The sequence below is a fragment of the Berghia stephanieae genome, chromosome 4 (assembly GCF_034508935.2).
Source record: "Berghia stephanieae isolate SIO BIC M18660-M18661 chromosome 4, UCSD_Bste_1.3, whole genome shotgun sequence".
NCBI classification, from domain to species: domain Eukaryota; kingdom Metazoa; phylum Mollusca; class Gastropoda; order Nudibranchia; family Aeolidiidae; genus Berghia; species Berghia stephanieae.
In genome coordinates, this window is record NC_088363.1 from 50,718,367 (window position 1) to 50,740,866 (window position 22,500).

General features: G+C 36.3%; 1 protein-coding gene across 2 annotated transcripts in view; it reads right to left on the bottom strand.

The window, feature by feature from the left end:
- LOC144970766 (5-hydroxytryptamine receptor 6-like) overlaps window positions 1-22,500 on the bottom strand; it is a 118,322-nt gene that overhangs the window by 47,512 nt on the left and 48,310 nt on the right. For both annotated transcript variants that reach the window (XM_078910764.1, XM_078910766.1), the window contains one exon: window positions 7,003-7,071. The gene's annotated coding sequence lies outside the window, so the exon portion shown is untranslated. The remainder of the gene's footprint in view (window positions 1-7,002; window positions 7,072-22,500) is intronic.

The following is a 22,500-nucleotide window of genomic DNA, read 5'->3' on the forward strand; positions in this document are numbered from 1 at the left end:
GTGAGAGAATGAAAGAAAGAAATAAAGAAAGAAGAGAGAGAGAGAGAGAGAAAGAAAGAGAGAGAGAGAGAGAGAGAGAGAAGAGAGAGAGAGAGAGAGAGAGAGAGAGAGAGAGACGTATGAGATAAATCATGAGCATGCAGCCAGCCATTTTATAGAGATAGATGAATGTCTATTATTATTTGAGTTTATCGTGGGTCAACCCGTCATTATTCTACATTCAATGTGAATTAAGCGTCATATCCCCACGATTATGGAGGGATTATATATATATATATATATATATATATATATATATATATATATATATTAGACCCAAGATAGATTCGTGACCCGGTGTTCAATGACTTACAAGACGTCATGTGTCCGATGCTAGTTAGGATTATGATGATTTCTAAATGTCATCATCTTGTGCAAGACTTATGAAAAGGTTAAAATTTCAAAATAGACACGATTATGAAATATGAATGATATGAATGTTTATCCTTTCTAAACCTAACCCTTTAACGACGAAGAATAAACGCGAATTTAATAAACTACCACATGACACGATAGATGCGGGCGACCACGAATCATTTCAATACGTTTTAATTTACACGCTCGAAACGGGGCCTTCGTAAAATCTTGGCCTGACACTAACCAACAAAGGACGTCAAATCAAAATACGTCTTTGGACACAAAAGAAAACGAATAGTGAGTTGTATTGCTGTTCAACTAGTGGGATCACTTGTTTCCTTGACCACTACTAAAGACAACTCACTATGATGTCCACAAACCGAAAAAAATGGCGTCAAAATAGGAGTCTTAGTGGGTTTTAGTATCAGGCAATAAGTTACAATGACTATGCTCAAGAGCACAAAGAACAATGAATGAGTTGAATGATGGGCACTCACTATGTATGATAATATTTGATATACGATTTACGGCCCTGGGTTCACAATATTAAATCAAGCCCATATTTGCGTCCGGTTATCAGATCGGTCACATGTTGCCTTAGAATTCGACTTCGCGGACCTAAGTCATCCCAACTTAAAACACGAAGCTTTAGATTGAAAATATTACGTCAGATTAGAATAGAATAGATTTCAGCATTAAAATAGGTAAATGTCAAAACAAATGTCAGAGACAATAATCGCAAAACTCAGGACCAGCGTTGTGTTTTTGAGAGTAAGGTAATTTATACAGATATAGGGTGGGGGTTCCTTACCTCCCATAGAGGGCAGGGAGGCACTCATTGTGTCTTCTACCCTCCTATATCAATTTTACAACATGCTTTCTGTCTTTGTCTTGGAATGAGATTACTTGGTTTTGTCCAGGCCCTGGCAGGATACCCTGGCTGAGAGGGAAACAGTCAAATGTATAGTTAGAGTTTTGGGAGATGGTATTTTTTTTCTTGTAAATCATCTCTCTGTTATGCACTGTATTATAATATAAGATTTGTAAACATTTGAGTGTATCCCTCTTAGTTGGGACCTGTGCTTGTGTCTGGGTGAGACTTTTAGGTGATCTCAAACTAAGTACTTTGATAGCGTTCTCTTGGAAATACATCTGTTTCCTATTTGAACCAATTCCCCTTTGTATTACCTTTTCTTGAGTGCTTTAATTGTAATTCTAGAACTTTTTACTATCCCATTTTCTTCCTTTTTACTGGCGCTGATATGACCTTAATGTGTTGCAAGCGCCGTAAAACCCCTAAAAACAAAAACAAACAAAAACAGATAACCCGAGTTGACTGGGTAACTAGATATAGGCAGTGAAGGATATTGATATTGTTAGGGTATAAGTATACAATGTCGTAGGATGAAAATAGTCCCAAATGATATGTTGGTGAATGAATAAGGCAGTTTGATGCGCATTGAGCAAGAGTAAACCGTAGAAATACACTATATAATTAACGTTGATGATAATGATGAGGATGATAATGATGGTGTTGATGACGACAACGACGATTATGATGATGGTGATGATGTTGATGATGACGACGAGGACGACGTCGACGAAGTTGCTGATGATGATGATGATGATGATGATGATGATGATGATGATGATGATGATGATGATGATGATGATGATGATGATGATGATATACACACAGAGTATTTTTTGGTATACAATAATATGTTGAAATTTTTAAAAATTCCCCTTGAAAGCAAAAATCAAACAAGTAGATATAAATAGAGAGACAACAGGAAGGCAATTTTTATAAGGTTGGAGAATTCTTTAAGAGCCAGATTAACGGTGCTCTTCAGTTGTGAAGCAGAAAAAAGAAACGAATTAACGGGAACTAATGGAAGACGACATAAACTGAGTCAAAACGCAATAAAACAAATACTTCATTGTTTAGTAGGATAATTTCCCATTGGTTTGAATAATACTCGTAATAATTACATAAATTAACAACAGGGCTTAAATCAGTTGTTTTAATTAAAGCTGATGATTGAAAATAGTTTGCGAGAACCTCATGCAATGTTGTGATTCAAACATGAATGAAACCACCCAGGTAATGAACGAAATACGTTGCAAGTTGTAGTTCTAAAGAGCCATTAATTAGGCCATGGAACCGGAGTTTTCTCCCCGTATTTATTGATGCTATGCGTGTAGGTAAAGTACTCACAACTCCGCTAGCGGATATAACGTACCAAAACATTGCGCATTGTGATGTAAAAAGCTCAAGTTATTTTTTTTTTGTGTGACCATCTGGTCCAAAACGACATAACACTATTTTGAAACGCTAAATCACAAATATCCTATAGATAGAATGAAGTTGACGTCACTCGGGTTATTGGTTTTAGCCATCCATGTTTATGAGTAATTCTCACTTTGTATTAACCAGACTTTAAAAGTTCATGGTTACACAGTTTTGTGCGTTGGTCGGTTGACTTCCGGATGGCAATGTTGTAGCTTCTTAGCAAAGTGCATACTATCTATAGAGTTTTTTCCCCACATTTCCTGTCTAATGTTTTTAAAATGACATTTCTAAAATAAAAAGATGTATTCAAAATTTGATATTTTACAACAACAACAAAAAATAATAATAAAATGAAATCTAACAATGATGGTAATCAATTTAAACCAGGGATTCCGTCTGCTGCATCCAAAATTTCCAAACAGCCCGCGAGAAATGTCCAATAATGGGAGAGACATGTTTCAATACAATCCCTTGTTTAATATCACTCCCCAGCACGGCCTTTAATAATCCATAGCAAGCTCCGTCTAAATGTTTGTTTTAAATCGCCGTGATATTTTCGGAGCCCATGTTATCAACAAATATTTGAGATTAAACTAATTTGTCTGCTCAATGCAGATGCGAGGTATTTTTCCTCCGATATTATTTGCCGATTCTCCGTAATCTTTTTTGTCTTATTGGTTGGTGGAAACGAGAGCAGAATATTAAACGGATAGAGGTACGCTTGTATCATCATCATCATCATCATCATCATCATCATCATCATCATCATCATCATCATCATCATCATCATCATCCTCTTCATTATTATTAGAAAACAAATGAGAACGGTAATTGGAATATTGCTAAATCTATCTCAAAAGTAAAATGATAAAAATCAGGAATAGGAAGGAGTACGTACTTTGTTTTGAACCAACCAAACTTTTATAAACCGTTCACTTGAACATAAAGACGGAACACATAATTCTTGGATAAATGAATGAACAATTAAGTGAATAATAAAGATTTTTTTAAAAAATCAATGATTTTAAATATTTATGATCATGCATCCCGAAGATTTGTTTGTTGTCTTTTTTAAATGTTTACGCTATTCTCGATATGCAAAACAAGGAAGTGTAGTAATACTGTGCACGTCAAAGCGAGTCATTTTGTAAGAAAGGGTGGAGAAGCAACTCATCGCATCATCTCAACTTTGTCACAAAAACTATAGATATTTTATAAGAAAAAAAAAACGGTGTATTGTTGTGCTGACGAAGGGTTTGTACCCGAAACGTCCATTGGCTGTATCGTTCCTATACAAAGCCTCTCCATTTTCACTCTTTTATCTGTAGTGTTTCATTCATCCTGTTTTGTTGATAAATGGGAAACCCGAAACGTCCATTTTATCTGTTTTCGTAATTAAATTGAAGCTTACATTCAATTTCACATTGTTATTTAGTCATTTTATAGAGATTTAGTGAGAATAAATCACATCTCTGATTATCTAAAAACAATGACAAAGACCTCAGAAACGTCAAATTCATTCATTATGTATAAAGTTTAAATCTATTAGAACACATTTTGGGGAGATCTGATCACTACTATAGCGACCTGAAAACGAAGACCAACTGCTGATGAGTGTCATCACGCGCATGTCATCAACCTGGGTTGTCCTAATTCAGGGAACCCCCTGTCAAAAAAGATGGTTTATCGATGACCTATTTCTATCCACAAGGGAATAATCGTACACTGGACTCTTAAACAATGGGGCACTCCAGCGAAAAGACGAACCCACTCACCGTATTAACTTTTTCCATTGGCGCTCAATTCATTGTTAATTCACTAGTAGAATATTTCTCTCTCTCTCTCTCTCTCTCTCTCTCTCTCTCTCTCTCTCTCTCTCTCTCTCTATCTATCTATCTATCTATCTCTCTCTGTCTCTCTCTCCCTCCATCCTCTCTGTCTCTCTTTATCCATCTATCTCTCTTTCTTTGTCTCTCTCCCCTCCTCTCTCTCTCTCTCTCTCTCTCTATGTATGTATGTATGTATGTATATATATATTTATATATATATATATATATATATATATATATATATATTTATTTTAAAGTTAAATGCAAATAAATATATGAACAAATAAATAAATAAATAAATAACAAATAAATAGATAAACAAATATTCAAAACTCGCCTCCCCTCCCTCCCTCCCCCCCCCCCCCCCCCCCACCCCCATAGTAAATCACTCAAAATCGCCCACCAATTCTGTAATTCATAAAGACCACCATCCCACCTCCATATTGACACCCACACCACACCACCCTCCCTCCCATTAACATTAATATCAGCCTACTCTTCCTATGAAGAATCGACCAATCTGAAGAAGCAGGATTAGAGAGAGAGAGAGAGAGAGAGAGAGAGAGAGAGAGAGAGAGAGAGATTATGTGTTTATATATATATATATATATATATATATATATATACATATACATATTAAATTGAACTATTATATAGCGCAATATCCACTAAATGTGCTCAAAGCGCTTTGCAAGGGATTCCTGGTCAACAGCAACATTTAACATGTAGGACGGGACATGACGCATGTTGGGCGATATTACAATTTTTTTCGGACAGAGACAACGCTGTTAACGACCAGGTATTCATTTTACACCTTAGTACGGTGAGAGAATTTGAGTAAAGAGCTTTCTCCAAGGACTGAACTATGCGCCGAGCGAGGCTTAGACCCAGGACCTTCCGATCCGAAAGTGAGTGTTATACCAGTCGACCACATAGCCGCACAATATATATATATATATATATATATATATATATATATATATATATATATACATATATGTACGTGTGTGTGTGTGTGTGTGTGTGTGTGTGTGTGTGTGTGTTGTCTGTCTGTGTTTGGCATAGAGCACCGTCCGTTTCTCAAGGAACTTGTAATACTTCTGCAAAGATGACACGAGCTCCTTCAGGCCACAACACGAAATGCCACTTTTCAAATAGAAAATAAAATGATGAAAAGAAAGAGAGATATCAAAGAAGGAATTGGAGAAAATGAAAATCCACCATCTTTAACACGCGTAACCCGTTACAACCAGGAATCAATTTTATTCCAACTTAATCTCTTTTTTTTTCTTCACCAAGCGAGCAATATAAACGATGCGACTAGCGCTCGGTTGAAGCTATCCCCAGTCGGAACACTGTTGCTGTTCCATGGTGACAACGATTAGGATTGATGTTATATCCAGAAATAAAATATTATTACGAAATTAATAAAAGAGGTGATTTTTAAGAAGAAATTCGACTTCAGTGTTAAAGGGTTAACGTGTCGTGAAAAGACGTGAGCAATCTGTTTTCTGATTACAAAATGTTATCACTAGGTTTTTTCATTTGTGACTCACAGCCTCAATCCGGTATTATGTCGGGGTGAACCAGATTACAAACTATTACTACTACTACCAATACTACTACTACTACTACTACTACTACTACTACTACTACTACTACTACTACTACTACTACTACTACTACTACTACTACTACTACTACTACACTACTACTACACTACTAATTCTTACTACTACTACTACTACTACTACTACTACTACTACTACTACTACTACTACTACACTACTACTACTACTACTGTTCATACTACTTCTATTACTAACACTACTACTACTACTACTACTACTACTACTACTACTACTACTACTACTACTACTACTACTACTACTACTACTACTACCACTACTACTACTACTGTTCATACTACTTCTATTACTAACACTACTACTACTACTACTACTACTACTACTACTACTACTACTACTACTACTACTACTACCACTACTACTACTACTGTTCATACTACTTCTATTACTAACACTACTACTACTACTACTACTACTACTACTACTACTACTACTACTACTATTACTACTACTACTACTACTACTGCTGCTGCTGCTACTACTACTACTACTACTACTACTACTATTAATACTACTACTACTACTACTACTACTACTACTACTACTACTACTACTACATTTTTTCCTTCTATTTCAATCCTTCCACACTCTTGGTATGTGAGTGTATGCGTGTGTGTGTGTGTGTTTGTGTATGTTTGTGTGTTTGTGTTGGTGGATGAAACAGAGAGAGAGAGAGAGAGAGAGAGAGAGAGAGAGAGATCGGGTATGTGTGCTTTAGAGAGAGACACAGAGAGGGAGAGAGAGAAAAAAAAAAAAAGAGAGAGAGAGAGAGAGAGAGAGAGAGAAATACATAGATAACAGCACTGGTCACCATAAGGATTAAATATTCCCCTACCTGCAGCTACCCTTGTGCGTGTATCAAACGTGTATCGATCTCCAAATAGCTCAATCCCAGTGAATAAATCTGAAAAAAAAAATAAAGTAAAAACGTTTCATTGTTAAGTATGGAGACACAAACATTTTCAACCTTGCTTTCTAAATAAATTAAAAATGCTCAACCTTTGCTTTGGGTTGTTGTAAGAATACTTTGAGTTTATTTAAGTAAACGCATGGCATCAATAGTAGTATAAAGACAAGTTCAAATTTCATAAAAACACTTGGTATAAAACTGTTTATTTTCTTATACTTTTTAAAATATCTTGAAAAATCAATTTTCTGTTAAATATGCTGTAGATCTGTTTTAAAAACATTGGGACAGCTGAATTGCATAGAGCATACAATGAATTTGCACAGAGTATGAATGCAATTTACATTGTATGTTTGGTTTTACAAAGTCACCCAGTGTTTAAGTTTGTCCTAAATTTTAAAGTTTTAGTCGTATTGCTTGAAAGAAAGAGTCAATATTGGATTCAATTTGTGTTCACGGCGGTTCACCCTGATCTCTGACATTTATTGATATTTACTAATGAATCACGTATTCAGAACACGTGTTTCAAATTGAATTACAACTGAATTTCAGAACTTTGCAAAGTTACCCCCGATTACGATACAAAATCTCTTCTCCCAATCCTTGTCTTTTAGGGTAAAAGAGTTCAACAAAGGAAGGGAGTTAGTTCTATATATCGATGGAATCGAGCAAGCAACCAGGCAGAAACAATGGAAGTTAGATCCCTTTCATTGCTGGTAGTATTTCAAAGAGACGCTGGAATACTACCCTACTTTGAAACAACACGTTTTGAATAAAAATTGGGCAGAAAATGTGTCCTTCAAATATCTATTAATCAAATATAACTCTCGTCCTATCAAAACCTCTCAGTACTGGCTGAATGTCAGTCCCAGGGTTAAGAGTTTTTGACAAGATGTGAGCCATTTTAATCGATTGATAGTTCAAAGATGGGTTTTATGGCCAACTTTTTTAAAAACATGTTTGTTAAGAGTACGAAAGGATAGTGAGTGACAATGTCATTTGGCCCTGTGGCAAAGCAAGCTCTTGACCTTTAGTGGGAGATTGTGTTTGGACAATTCATGGAACCATAGAAGCCTTCTCATAACGCCAATATTATTAATAACGTTGAGAGTGGTTATTTTGGGTAACTGTGTTAGCGAGTTGATATAAAAAAAATATATAAAGAGGGGTGGGATGAGAGAAAGAAATGATGAAGAGAAGAGGAGGATGTATTAGTAGTAGTAGTAGTAGTAGTAGTAGTAGTAGTAGTAGTAGTAGTAGTAGTAGTAGTAGTAGTAGTAGTAGTAGTAGTAGTAGTGGAAGTGATAGTAGTAATAGGTAGTAGTAGTAGTAGTAGTAGTAGTAGTAGTAGTAGTAGTAGTCGTCGTCGTCGTCTCGTCGTAGTAGTAGTAGTAGTAGTAGTAGTAGTAGTAGTAGTAGTAGTAGTAGCAGCAGCAGAAGAAGAAGAAGAAGAAGAAGAAGAAGAAGAAGAAGAAGAAGAAGAAGAAGAAGAAGAAGAAGAAAAGAAAGAAAGAAGAAGGAGAACATTGTAATAAAAATGGTCTTTTAAAAAAAAATGGAAACCTAAAATCGTATGACCCAAACCAAGCAAAGAGAAAAGCCTTCATCGGGGATGGGGCATAATTTTATTTTATTAAAGGGCAAAAACGAAACTTTTCTGGTTTCTTTAAGCACAATATGTCAACATTAATTTCAATTTAAAAACTGGAATTCCATTATTTTATTCTTAGGTTAGGCATATAATGTAGAACGTAGATCAAATGTGATAGAAATCGGGCAGGGCAAGAATCTGATTTATCAGAGTTAGGAAAAAAGTAAGGATCCCATTACGCTCTACAAAATTCTTGACTTTGTCTAATTTTCATTCTTAAAATCTCTGACAAAAACCTTTTTTCCCTTTTTATTGTAAGAAATCTTTTTACTACAAATGTGACTCCCTGTATCAAACTGGTATTTTAATGTATTGGACCAGGTCAGACCTGCCCACTATTACGAAACATTCGTAGAATTACGAAATTTTGGCTCCACTTTCAAAACTTCATGAGCATCTCGGAGTCATTAAAACTTGAACTCTAGGACCCTGGTTTATTTACCGTAATTGGTGGCGATATCTGATTCTACGCCAGCCTGAGGAGGAGGATTGTGATGGCTATGATGAATGATGACGATGATGATGATGATGATGATGAAGACGATACTAGAATGGCACAACATATCGTGTTTTAACAAATGGAATCGTGCAGAAAACTGACTTAACAGGCTGTAATCTCCTTGAATTAATGGCAGGGATTGGAGATTGCGTGAATCAATATTGTCTGAGCCTTTTCTTCACACTCGAGGAAGGTCTCCAGAAATGATGTGTAAACATTCTGACATCACAAATCCCGGAAAGAGTGCTGTTTGTACCTAGATATCCTTAACCCACTTTTTGAGAGAAAGAGACAGGAGGGGAAGAGAGAGAGAGAGATAGATAGAGAGAGAGAGAGAGAGGGCGGGGGGGGGGGGGGGGGGGGGGGGGGGAAAGAGAGAGATAGAAATATCAAGAAGAAAAAAGAGAATGCATAACAGTATGTGAACAAAATTGGGAAGAAGAGAGGAGAAAGAGGAAGATAGATAAATGGAGAGAGAGAGAGATAGAGAGAGAGAGATATAGGAGAGAGAGGGGGGGGGAGAGAGAGAGAGAGAGAAGAGAGGAAAATAGAAAAAAAGTTAGAAAGAAAGAATGAAAGAAATAGAGAGAGGCATAGAGAGAGAGAGAGAGAGAGAGAGAGAGAGAGAGTAGAAAAATAGAATGAAAGGGAGACATAAATAGAGAGAGCATAAACAATTGAGGAATGTGACTGACAGAAAGAAAAACAAGACACACAAACACACACACACACTCACACACACACGCACACACAATGAGGATGAGAACGAGAGAGAGAGGGGGGGGGGGGGCGTGATATATTTGGGAGAGTTGGTACTGTTCCATAATCGCGCTAAGATGTTAATGTACAGAGAATTAATGCATATCTGGGGGAAGGTATAAAGCCAATATCACTTAGAGCATCTTTCCTCTACCCCCCCCCCCCTCTCTCTCTCTCTCTCTCTCTCTCTCTCTTCTTACCCTCTCTTTCTCTCCAAGCTCTACCTTCTCTCTCTCTCTCTCTCTCTCTCTCGCTCTCTCTCTCTATCTCTCTCTCTTTTCTCACCCTCTCTTTCTCTCCACTCTCTACCCTCTCTCTCTCTCTCTCTCTCTCTCTCTCTCTCTCTCTTTCTTTCTTTCTTTCATTTCTTATTCTTATTATACCATATGCACACAGCCCTCTCTTGTGCCATATAATATACCAATCTATCTTCTCCCCTCACTTCTACATCATATACACGCCTCTCTCTCTCTCTCTCTCTCTGTCTGTCTCTCTCTCTCTCTCTCTCTGTCTGTCTGTCTCTCTCTCTCTCTCTCTACGTCTCTCTCGCTGCCTTTCTTTCTCCCCCCCCTCTCTCTCTCTCTCTCTCTCTCCCTCTCTCTCTCTTATCATGCATACCACTCCAACTAAAATCTATCATTATCAATAAATATGTTGATAAATATAATATAATTTGATCGTGACTATTCTTTTTCTTTTAATATCAGTCACTGCACTGCTCACATCTTCCCTCATCACCCCCCCCCCCCCTTTCCCCCGTACGATTCACTGTTCCCATCAATTTCTTGCCTCCCCCCCCCCCCCCCCCACGCCCTCCCCCGACAAACACTTCATTGAAAAGCGTCACGTATCTTTCTATCTTACTGTCTACCGATTTCTATCACGAAAGTACTTCTTTGACCTTTTACAGATATCGATACCCAAAAAACTTCTCTTCCTCTTGTTCACGACAGAAGTATAATAGTATTATACTAATGGCGATTACTTTTTATTTCTTCAATATTCCCTTCAACAAAGAGAACAAAAGGGGGAGGAGAGATATACTCAGTTTACGCTTTTTCCCGGTTTTGCCATGTTCAATGCGCATCACAGTAATCCTTTTATTCCCCAAGCAAGATATTGTGCAGATATATTTAGATATGCAATAGACTCAAGGCTAGGATGAGGGAAAGATGCGATAAGCAGATTGATAGATAGTTAAACAGATATATATATATATATATATATATTGAGAGAGAGAGAGAGTGAGTGAGTGAGTGAGAGAAAGAGAGAGAGAGAGAGAGAGAGAGAGAGAGAGAGAGAGAGAGAGAGAGTAAGAGTAGAAGCCGGAAGGTTTTTTTAAAAAATACATGTTATAAATTCTAATTGAATTACTTTTTTTTTTGGTGCTCGTTTTAGTATTGTTGATATGGACATTTTAAAAAATAATTAAAATATCGTTCGCAAAAAGTTACAATTTGTCCAATCAGCGTGAAAATGAACTTTGACATTTAATTTTCAAATTTAGAAAATTTGTCAAAATCTCGATGATTCAAATGTCAACCTCGAAATACTATGACTACTAAAATAGCGTTTTGAAACTAAAAATGGATAGAGGCCCATTCAAACCGGCGTCTGGCTTTTTTTTGGGAGACCAATTTACTATTTTGAAATATTTCACCGGAAATTACTTTTACCCTGCTAAACCCAAAAATATGAAAATTGCTGTGAAAAAACGAAGTTTTAGATGATGGTATACGAGCTTGTGAGAGGGATTAAATTTTCTGGGTCCCGATAACTCAGTTTTCGGAACACTTGCCTCAGAAGCAAAAGAACCCCTCCATAGCAGTGATTGGGTAGCTGGGTCTGCTAGACCCGGTATAAAGTACCTTGCAATACACCTGCAATCAAAATATATACTTTCATAGATTGTAGTCCTTTTAACGCTTAAGAAACAGGAACAAACTAGCTAAAAAGAAAACCCGAAATCGAGGCAATCAACTGACGGGCATGAACAAGTCTTAAGAGTACCGGTTCATACATAGATAAAGAAGCTAAGTAGATGGCAAGAAATTCAGTGCTGTCTCTCGAGAAAGCTTGTGAGGTAGAGTCCTATGAAGGGTATCAGCTGACAAAAAAGTAATCATGACTTAGAGTTCTAGATCGGAACAGCAACACAAGCACAAGCTGATGGACTGGCAAAAAAAAAATGACCCCTTCCTGGCAAGAAAGTTCAAGAGCAACATCTCACCAGTCAAAATGAATCAACTTACGGAGTTTCGAACAAGACAGAGTAGTGGAGAATGCTGGCTTGGAACCGCAAAAATTTGAGCTTTCACATAGAGCAATATCCACTAAATGTGCTCAACGCGCTTAAAAAGGGGTCCATGACCAACAGCAACAGCCTGTTAGGCAATATTACAATTTTTTTTGTGACAGAGACAACGCTGTCAACGGCCAGGTACTCATTTTACACCTGAGTACGGTGAGAGAATGTTAGTAAAGAGCCTTTTCCAAGGACTCAACTATGCGCCGAGCGAGGCTCGAACCCATGATATTTCGATCCGAAAGCGAGTGTCATACCACAAGACCACATAGCCGCACAGCAACATAACATAAGCAAAAGCACGCAGACTGTAAACTACATAGGTTAGCGTCCCGTCAAGAGAATCAGTTGATGGACATAAACAGAACTTAATAATGCTGACTTATTAACGTAACACAAGCTGAAGCAGACAACTTGGAAAGATATTGAGTCCAATTTCATAAATCATCGTCCGACCCCGTGATCAGATGACACCATTTCCTGAGAGTATCTTCCAGATTACCTACAAAAAAAAGCTATGGAAACATAAAGCAATACAACCTCACGCAGACAGACTGGCAAAAAAATGAGTCTACAGGAACGTTCATGAAGTGTCGTTAGACCACGCGATCAGATGACAAAATATCCTGAGATTATCTTCCAGATTATCTGCAAAAAGCTATGGAAAAACTAATACGACAGATAAGATACTGTGGCTGACACAGTTATCAGGATCGAATCTTTCTGCCACGGTAAGACAAAGTAAATTACGTGGAAGCTGTACCGCCTTCAAACAAATTACCTTTATATTTTTAAAAATTGAGCTTTTATATAGCGCAATATCCACTAAACGTGCTCACCGCGCTTTACCAAGGGTCCCTAGCCAACAGCAATATCGAACATGTAGGATGGGACATGACGCCTGTTAGGCGATATTACATTTTTTTTCGGACAGAGACAATGCTGTTAACGGTCAGGTAGTCATTTTAGACCTGAGTACGGCGAGAGAATGTGATTAAAGAGCCTTTTCCAAGGACTCAACTATGGCGCCGAGCGAGGCTCGAACCCAGGATCTTCCGAGTGTCATACCACTAGACCACATAGCTGCACATTGCGATGGGTTGAAGTAGCATTTACAGATACGGATACAGTCTCCAAATTGATATCAGCTGTGGAGAAACAAGTTTAAAAAATCAGGTTTTTACCAACTAACCCCCCTCCCCACGCCCGTTTAGTTGTCTTCGATTATCTGTCTATATGATTTTTTTCACGATTCCACATGTGGGATGCAAATTTCCTAGTGTAATGCAGCGTAGTCCTTCAAATACTTATTACTACAATATATACACTCAGTAGGAAAAGTTTATCCTTGATACCAATAAGGGTGGTGGGTCAATATTATTTCGAAATGCTAAGAGATTGGCAATCTACCAGGATTAGCCACATATATATATATATATATATATATATATATATATATATATACAGCCTTTATTTATAATCTGTTTTCCTTGTAAAACACTCATTGCACAATTAAGTGGAGATTTTTCTCTTTTTAAAAGTATTTTTGACATTCACTGTAAGGCTGCCTACCAGTTGTGTGTATGTGTGTGGGGGGGGGGGGGGGGTGTCAAAATGCTTATAAATTGGTAATCGCCCATGTATTAGCCTTATATAGATAGAGCATTTATTTTAAATCATTCATGATTAGACTGTAAAATTATTTGTACAAAAAGGACTCCTTACAGGCGACTTCAGCTGTTTGAAATGGACATTTATTTCCAGATGATCACTATGGATCACATTGAACCTAATATGATTGGAAATGCGCTAATTAAAAAAAAATAATTTTGAATTTACATGTTTTAATTAATAATACGGGGTTTTTTTTTCAGAAAATGACATCTTTATCTCGACAAAATGTAGGATCTCTTTACTCGTCTATCTGATTTTATGTAAACGATCACCTTTTTTATTGTTGTTATTATTGGTCGGGGGTCCCGATAGCTCAGTTAGTAGAGCACTCGCTTCACACGCAAAGGGCCCGAGATCGAGCCCGGGTGCAGTCGAGATTATTTCTTTCTGACCTCCCCCCCCCCCTCTCCCTCCTTTCCACCCAGCAGTGAATGGGTAGCTGAGTCTGTTAGATTGAGCGGAAAGTACTTTGCCATAGACTAGTGTCACGAATCTTGTCTGTGCAAATGTGATATTCACTTTATAATTTCGTATCTTTTGATGCCCTAGAAAACCAGGCAGACAGACTAGCCACAGGGCTTGTATTATGTACATCCCTAGTGATCAAAAGTCTGATCTTTCTTTCGCAAAGTCGCATCCCACATTTCTCTCAGTCACGTTCACCAAAATGAGATATATATCTGAGTTAATCTACAATATTGTTTATTGTTAGACTAGGAATATTTTTTGTCGTTCTTTACTTTCTTCGCAAAGAAACAACTAACAAAAATTATGTTAAGATTTTTTTTTTCATAAGAAAGTAAAAATATAACCTATCATCCCAAAACATTATCATAACATTTGGATGAACTGGGCCCAACGTGTAATTATTTATTTGCATGTCTGAACGCTTTCCTTATCAAACATAGGGAAATTGTTACATTCGTTAAGATAAAACCAATAATTTCTCTTCTGATTTCAATTTTAAATCACAAAATTAAATTTTTGTTGTTGTTTTTTGTTATCTCTATAAAACCTTGAAACTGTTTGTAGGGCTCCACTTGCTTAATAATATTATGTTTAGAATGTAATTGTTTCTTTCCTGTTTGAGTAAGAAAGCATTATTTTTTGTTGGGTCTGTTGGGGAAAATTCTGACAATGGCCGGTAAGGAGAGGGTTAAAGGTAAAAATGGCATTCTGTGGCCGAAATGAGATTTCTTTTCAAAACGATAGTTTAACCATTTATCTTTCATTTCCTAAAAGCATTATTTTGTATATTGTGTCTTTATATTCGAAAATATTTTTGAATGGGTAAGTAGAAGAGATATCGCGTACAATTTGACCAACAATGCATTTTTTCCAATCTAATTTGACTCATAATTTAGCATGAAATGTTTGGCTGTTTGGTATCATTATTTTTGACGTTCACGTCCATACACCGTTAATTGTTGTGCGCATAAATACTTTTGAAATAATTTCGCTTTGATGATGCTGTTATTTTATGCTGGTTACCATTTCTAATTATTTTGTTTTAAAATTTAAAGCTGACTCAATATAATTTTTTTGTACCCAACTAGACCATCTACCTTTAACTAATCATATCTCAAAAACTAATGTAAGTATTGACAAAATTTAATGACCATTAATACCAAGGATGTTTGGGGGGGGGGGGGGGGGGGGGGGGGAGGCAAAATTTGGTATGTGTTCTAGGCCAACACACAAAAAGACAATAGATAATTGCGGCTATGTAGTTTAGTGGTATGAAACTCGTTTTCGGATCGGCAGGTCCTGGGTTCGAGCTTCACTCGGCGCATAGTTGAGTCCTTGGAAAAGACTCTTTACTCACATTCTCTCACCGTACTCAGGTGAAAAATGAGTACCTGGTCGAGAACAGCGTTGTCTCTGTCCCAACAAAATTGAAATATCGCCTAACAGGCGTCATGTTACGTCCTACACGTTAAATGTTGCTGTAGGCTAGGTACCCTTTGTAAAGCGCTTTGAGCACGTTTACTGGATATTGCTCTATATTTTTAAAAATCTCAAAATCTCAAATAATAAGTATCTTTTACTATTCGTAGCCAGCTATAATTCAATCCGTCTACCCAGTTTTCTTTACTAACTTTAGCTACAGATAAATCTAACCGTCTATTTTTCGATAAAGACACTCCTTTTGCAAAAGAAAATCCATAGCGATGATTGATATCACATACAGAACTTGTCTTATTTTTATTTTACATCAGTGCCTGCTCCCAAATTGGTCACGTTGATGATTTGATTCACAGACACGCTAGATCTAGATAGACGTCTATATCATTTCAATTTCATTTCTAATGGGATAGACATGCTTGACATTTTGAAACGCCTTCATAATGCACAAAAAAACAAGGTTTAAAATTGTTGATCACGAATCTGGGTAATTGATTGTTATAAACATATGAGACGCTGACTTTAACCCTTTCCATACCAACTACAAGAAAATCGTCACATTTGTTACGATTTAACCAACATTTATCTCTTTCAGTTTTCTTTTGAAATCACAAAATTTGAAGATTTAAAAAACTATAGTTATAAGAACTTAATTCTGTGATGTATGTGGTATTTATTTATTTTTGAGTAAAGGCGTAAAAATCATTTTCATGTTAGATCTGTCTGCTGTTTAGTGGGAAATTGTGAAAAGGGTCGGTAAGGAGAGAGTCAAATAATGACCTAAGTTACATCCTGATAGAAAATGAGTTAACATTCTCAGTTATCTTTTGGACTCCAAAGAATCACCAGAGACAATTTGGAGTTTCAAAACACTCAGGGTATTGTTTTATGAGGCAAACAGGACAAGTATTTTCCTCTTTAAGTCATTTAAATGACCAAAAAATGCGGATTTCTTTGAATGATGAAAATGGGACTAGTACATTTTGAAAGTTACCTCTACTCATATATATATATATATATATATATATTATATATATATATATATATATAAAGAAAAGTAGGCCCTTTCGCAACAGCACCATAAGATCCCGTCGCCTAGGCGTTCCAAGAAGGAATATAGATAATCCATCAAACAGAATGTTTGATGTCAACAGGAATCACCCATGTCGTCCAAGTGAGCAAATTGTGGGTTAATAATCTTGCTCAAGGAAAAAAAAACGAAATTTCCTGAAGCTGGGCTCGAACCCGGGACCTTCCGGTCACAGTGCAATGCCTTAACCACTCGGCCACTTCGCCCACTTCTCTCGTATATAAAGCATGGTAAATTATAAGTAATTTAACGTTTGCCTAACACGGCACGCAACGGTTTTGAAATATCTCGCAGATTTTCTTAAAACAAAAATATTCCTATTTTAATTGTGGGTTAACCAGACATTTAATTATAGAGCAATGTTTGAAATCTACTATTTGCTATTTCGGGTCCATATTACAAAAAAAAAAAGTAGTCCATCAGAGCAATTAAGCCTCCAGAGCCGGAATTTACCCCGGATTCTATATTGTGAAACAAGTAATAGCAATTGCTAGCTATCCTTTGGATAGGACACTCGTTTTTCTGCCACATCTAAAAGACTCAGCTACCAATTCACTGCTGAGTGGACAGGAGGTGGGTGGGGGAGGGGGGGGGGTCAGATTAAATCTCGACTGCAATCGGGATAGATCTGGGTCCCTTTGCATGTGAGGTGAGTGCTCTACCAACTGCTAGCGGTACCCCCTACGGCTTTTCAATACCAAAATCAGGGTACATTTTAAATGACCCGTCATCTTTATTCTTAGGAGAATTACTTTTTCTGTGGGAGGTTAATCCAATATAAAACCCTTTTGAATGCGGAATAAAATAAATAAATGTGACCCATCGTCCCAAAATGTATTATGTCGCGATGATCTAGATTCTTTAAAGTCATAATATTGTTAGATTGATCAAAATAATGTTTTTTATCTTTTAAATAACATTAAATTACATAGATATATTCTCCTCACTACACATAGATACTTCAGTCTGATATTTTTGGATATAAATTCAATTTTCAGTAATTACCTTAAACATTCCCATATAATACAGATTGGAGGCAGTGTGTCACGGCTACCGTAAGTAATCATTCAGAGCCTTAAGGCCCATGGACCCGGAGTTTTCCCGGTTTCTATAGCGTGAAACGGATAATAGCAATTGCTTTTTTTTTTATTGAAGCTAAGATTCAATTTCACATTGTAAAATATAAAAATAGAAAAGATATCGATGTTAATATCATAAAATGAAAACAAAGAGGAAAAATATGTGTTATAGGAAAGATACGGTTCTAGTTAAGCTTCGAAATTGGTCGTATCTTCAGATGATCTGAGAGATTAGATGACCAGGACAATAGAATCTCCTCATTTCCTAGAACCATCTACAGTATTCTCTCCGGTATAATTTGAGTTCCAGACAGTCTGTTACGTTGAGAAAGGAGTTCCCACTACTCTATCCCTGAGGGAAACATTCGTCAAGATTTAGTCAAGACATTATAAAGGGAAATGAGGGTGTAGATAGTGGCAACTTAATATCTTTACATTTTCGGCAAATAAACAAGATACACCGCATTATTTAAGAGACCCTTATTTTTAGCGTTTTTATTCTGAAACGTCTAATATTCCCACGCAATATCATGGCGTACCAGAAATAGAATAATCAATCGAATTTACCAGCATATTAAATGTGTGTGTTTATTTCTTCATCAAATTAGAAACTAATATAAAAACTTTCATTCTTCACAGCATGGGTCTTCGTTAAGCGCCCAATTTACATAAATTATAATCATATGAAACTTGTTATAGACTACAGTAAGAATGCAAAGTACGCATTCTCAAAGACTCAGTGTCATACATAACAAGATGGATTCGAACGGGCTTTCGGGACATGAGAAAAAGGGTGCGAAGATCAGAGCGTGCTGTCATCCGATGATCATCCTATGGTCGCTCAGCATGTCATATTGCAGAGCATGATGGAATTCGGCCTGCCTGAATCAAATGGGTGAGTTTATCTCTTCAGCAAATTAGAAACTAATATAAAAACTTTCATTCTTCACAGCATCATGGGTCGTCCGTTTAGCGCCCAATTTACACAAATACTTATATGAAACTTGTTATTGACTACAGTAAGAATGAAAGGTACGCATTCTCAAAGACTCAGTGTAAGTGTAATACATGACAAGATGGATTCCAGCGGGTTATCGGGACGTGAGGAAAAAAAGGATGCGAGAATTGGAGCGTGCTGTCATCCGATGATCATCCGATGGTCACCCAGCGTGTTGTATTGCAGAGCACGATGGAATTCGGCCTGCTTGAAATCAGCGAGTACTGTAAAATATATGGTGAGCTTTTATATAGACCATTATGTGCGGCTATGTGGTCTAGTAGTATGACACTCGATTTTGGATCGGAAGGTCCTGGGTTCGAGCCTCGCTCGGCGTATAATGGAGTCCTTGGGAAAGGCTCCTTACTCACATTCTTTCACCGTACTCATGTGTAAAATGGGTACCTGGCAGTTAACAGCGTGGTCTCTGTCGGAAAAAAATTGTAATAATCGTCTAACATGCGTCATGTCTCGTTCTACATGTTACGTGTTGCTGTTGGTCAGGGACCCCTTGTAAAGCGCTTTGACCACGTTTAGTGGATATTGCGCTATATAAAAGCTCAAGTCTTTTTTATCTAACAGATGTCCCCAACGCTTTACAAGGGTCCTAAGCCAACATCGATACTTATCTTGTAGAGCAAGACATGGCTCATTTTACAAATTATTTTTTAGATACCGTTGCCAGGCACTCATTCCATGCGGTGAGAAAATACGATTGAAAAGAATTCGACAAGTATTCAAGTTTACACCGCTGACAACGGGACTCAAACCCATGACCTACAGGAGCCATACCACGACACCTGTCAAAGGTCATAATTTGTTGTGACTTCAAAAAAAAATTATTTTCAAATACTAATTTAAAAAATTCATTTTCATCAGTTTCTATCAGATAGTAATGTAATATATATATATATATATATATATATATATATATATATATATATATATATATATATATATATATATATATATATCCAATAATTTCTCACTGGTTCAAAATAATTTGGACAGAGTATCAACTTTGTCCACATTCTTTTGTCCCTTTAAGAAGCACATCATTTATTATTATTATTGTTATTTTATAATAATAATAATAATAATTAATAATAATAATAATAATATAATAATAATAATAATTATTATATTATTATTATTATTATTATTATTATTATTATTATTATTATTATTATTATTATTATTATTATTATCATTACTATTATTAGTATTTTATTATTATTAGTAGTAGTAGTAGTAGTAGTAGTGTAGAGTAGTGGTAGTAGTAGTAGTAGTAGTAGTAGTAGTAGTAGTAGTAGTAGTAGTAGTAGTAGTAGTAGTAGTACTACTTTATTATTACAAATCTTATATTAGGCCCCAATTTTTTGGGTATATTTTTCATTATTAAACTCAGAGAAGCTGATGAAAGCGAATTTTCTCCTTAATTGTTTTGCTTGTTTTTTTTTTCATTCAACTTAGTAATGGAGTATTTTTACGGCGCACGTCACCTAAACGACCTTGAGGCCCAGACTCATCCATCAAATCAGCGACCACACCGAATGCTGCTTGACTTTGTAACAATCAGACAAGACGCAACAACTCGACCATCGGTGCCGTACCATTATTGTGAAGTGCATTAAGCATGGCAAGCATGGTTGAAAAATGTGCATATTTAGCTGTTGTGTATTCCGCCGGGAGTCATTTATCAGGATTTTTGTTGAAGGCATTATGGAGCGAATATGACAGAATTTCCAGTGTAATATGTATAAACCTTTGATAACAAACACGATGTACTGAAATATTCATAATCTAGCGACTTGTAAGTCTATGAAAGTTTAAAGCCACGAGCCCATGCAATAATATCACTCTGTTGTGTTTTTCGTCTCTTAAAAATATGAGCTTTCATGAAGTGCTATATCCTCCAAACAGATACTCCAACCATTGGGACATGGTATCTAGCTTCTAAGGCGCTATTCAAGGTTTCTCTCTCTCTCTCTCTCTCTCTCTCTCTCTCTCTCTCTCTCTCTCTCTTCTCTCTCTCTCTCTCTCTCTCTCTCTCTATCTATATATATATCTATCTTCCCTGCCTTGCACGCACGCACACACACACACACATATTATATATATATATATATATATATATATATATATATATACACACATTTTTACGAATAATTGTTCAAATAGTGTGGCAATCTAATATATATAAATATATATATATATATATATATATATATATATATGTATCGTGTTTATTTGAAAAAGGCAAAAGGCCGAAACGTTGTTTGTTTTGTGTTGTTTCCTTATATATGAGTCACATTTATTCCCTTTATCTTTCTCTCCATAAGCGTTATTTTCTGATTCACTTTTTGTGAGAGACAACACTGTTACCGGCCAGGTTACTTATTTTTCACTTCAATATGGTGTGAAAATGTGAGTAAAGACGTCTTTCCAAAGACCTAATTTTGTGTGACTCGGAACTCTCGACCTGTATCATCACTAGACCACCAAGCCGTACATTTAACTTTGAAGCCTGACAAAAAAGAACCTATTAAGAAGAGCATTATCTTAATGATTCTATTCCGCCGTACTTGGAAAAATAAGTATTTAAAAATTTTGACCAGAAACTTCTTCCTTTAAATATCGTTCGAGTAGAATGATCCTCATCTTAGAAAAAAAAAACCTCTCAAACCTGGGACTTTTAGAGAGTATCAAGTTTGACAAGATGAGGGCCTTTTAAATGGATCGATCTTTGAAGGACGAGTTTTCTGGACAAAATTTTTAATAGATGTTTAGAGTGCGACAGTATTATTATGTGCTTCTTCTGAATTTGGGTCGGAAGAATGTTGGCGTGACGGCTCAGTTCCCAGAGGAGTTACTGGGATTTTTTCTCAAAGCAATATCGCGGAAGGTCTTTATACCGCAGGTGCGGCCCTTAATAAGACGACATAATTTATGTTACTAAAATTCCTACGCAAAATGGAAGTTGCATATTTTGGTGCATAAAATATCGATGTAGAGATAATGATCCATGAATTACACCACAAGATTAATCAATGATTCGAATTGTTTTCCATATGAAATAAAGGAACTATTTTATGGAAGATGGACCAAAGCTATAAAGAATAATTAAAGAATTTGAGATCCGCACAATAAAAAATGAGAAAGAAAAGAGCGAGGTAGAGGAAAGAGAGGAAGTAGTAATATTAGTAGTAGATGTAGTAGTGGTAGAAGTAGTAATACTACTAGTAGTAGTAGAGTAGTAGTAGTAGTAGTAGTAGTAGTAGTAGTAGTAGTAGTAGTAGTAGTAGTAGTAGTAGTAATAGTGGTAGTAATTGTAGTGGTAGTAGTAGTAGTAATAGTAGTAGTAGTAGTAGTAGTGATAGTAGTAGTAGTAGTAGTAGTAGTAGTAGTAGTAGTAGTAGTATAGTAGTACTACTATATACTACTACATACTAGTAGTAGTAGTAGTA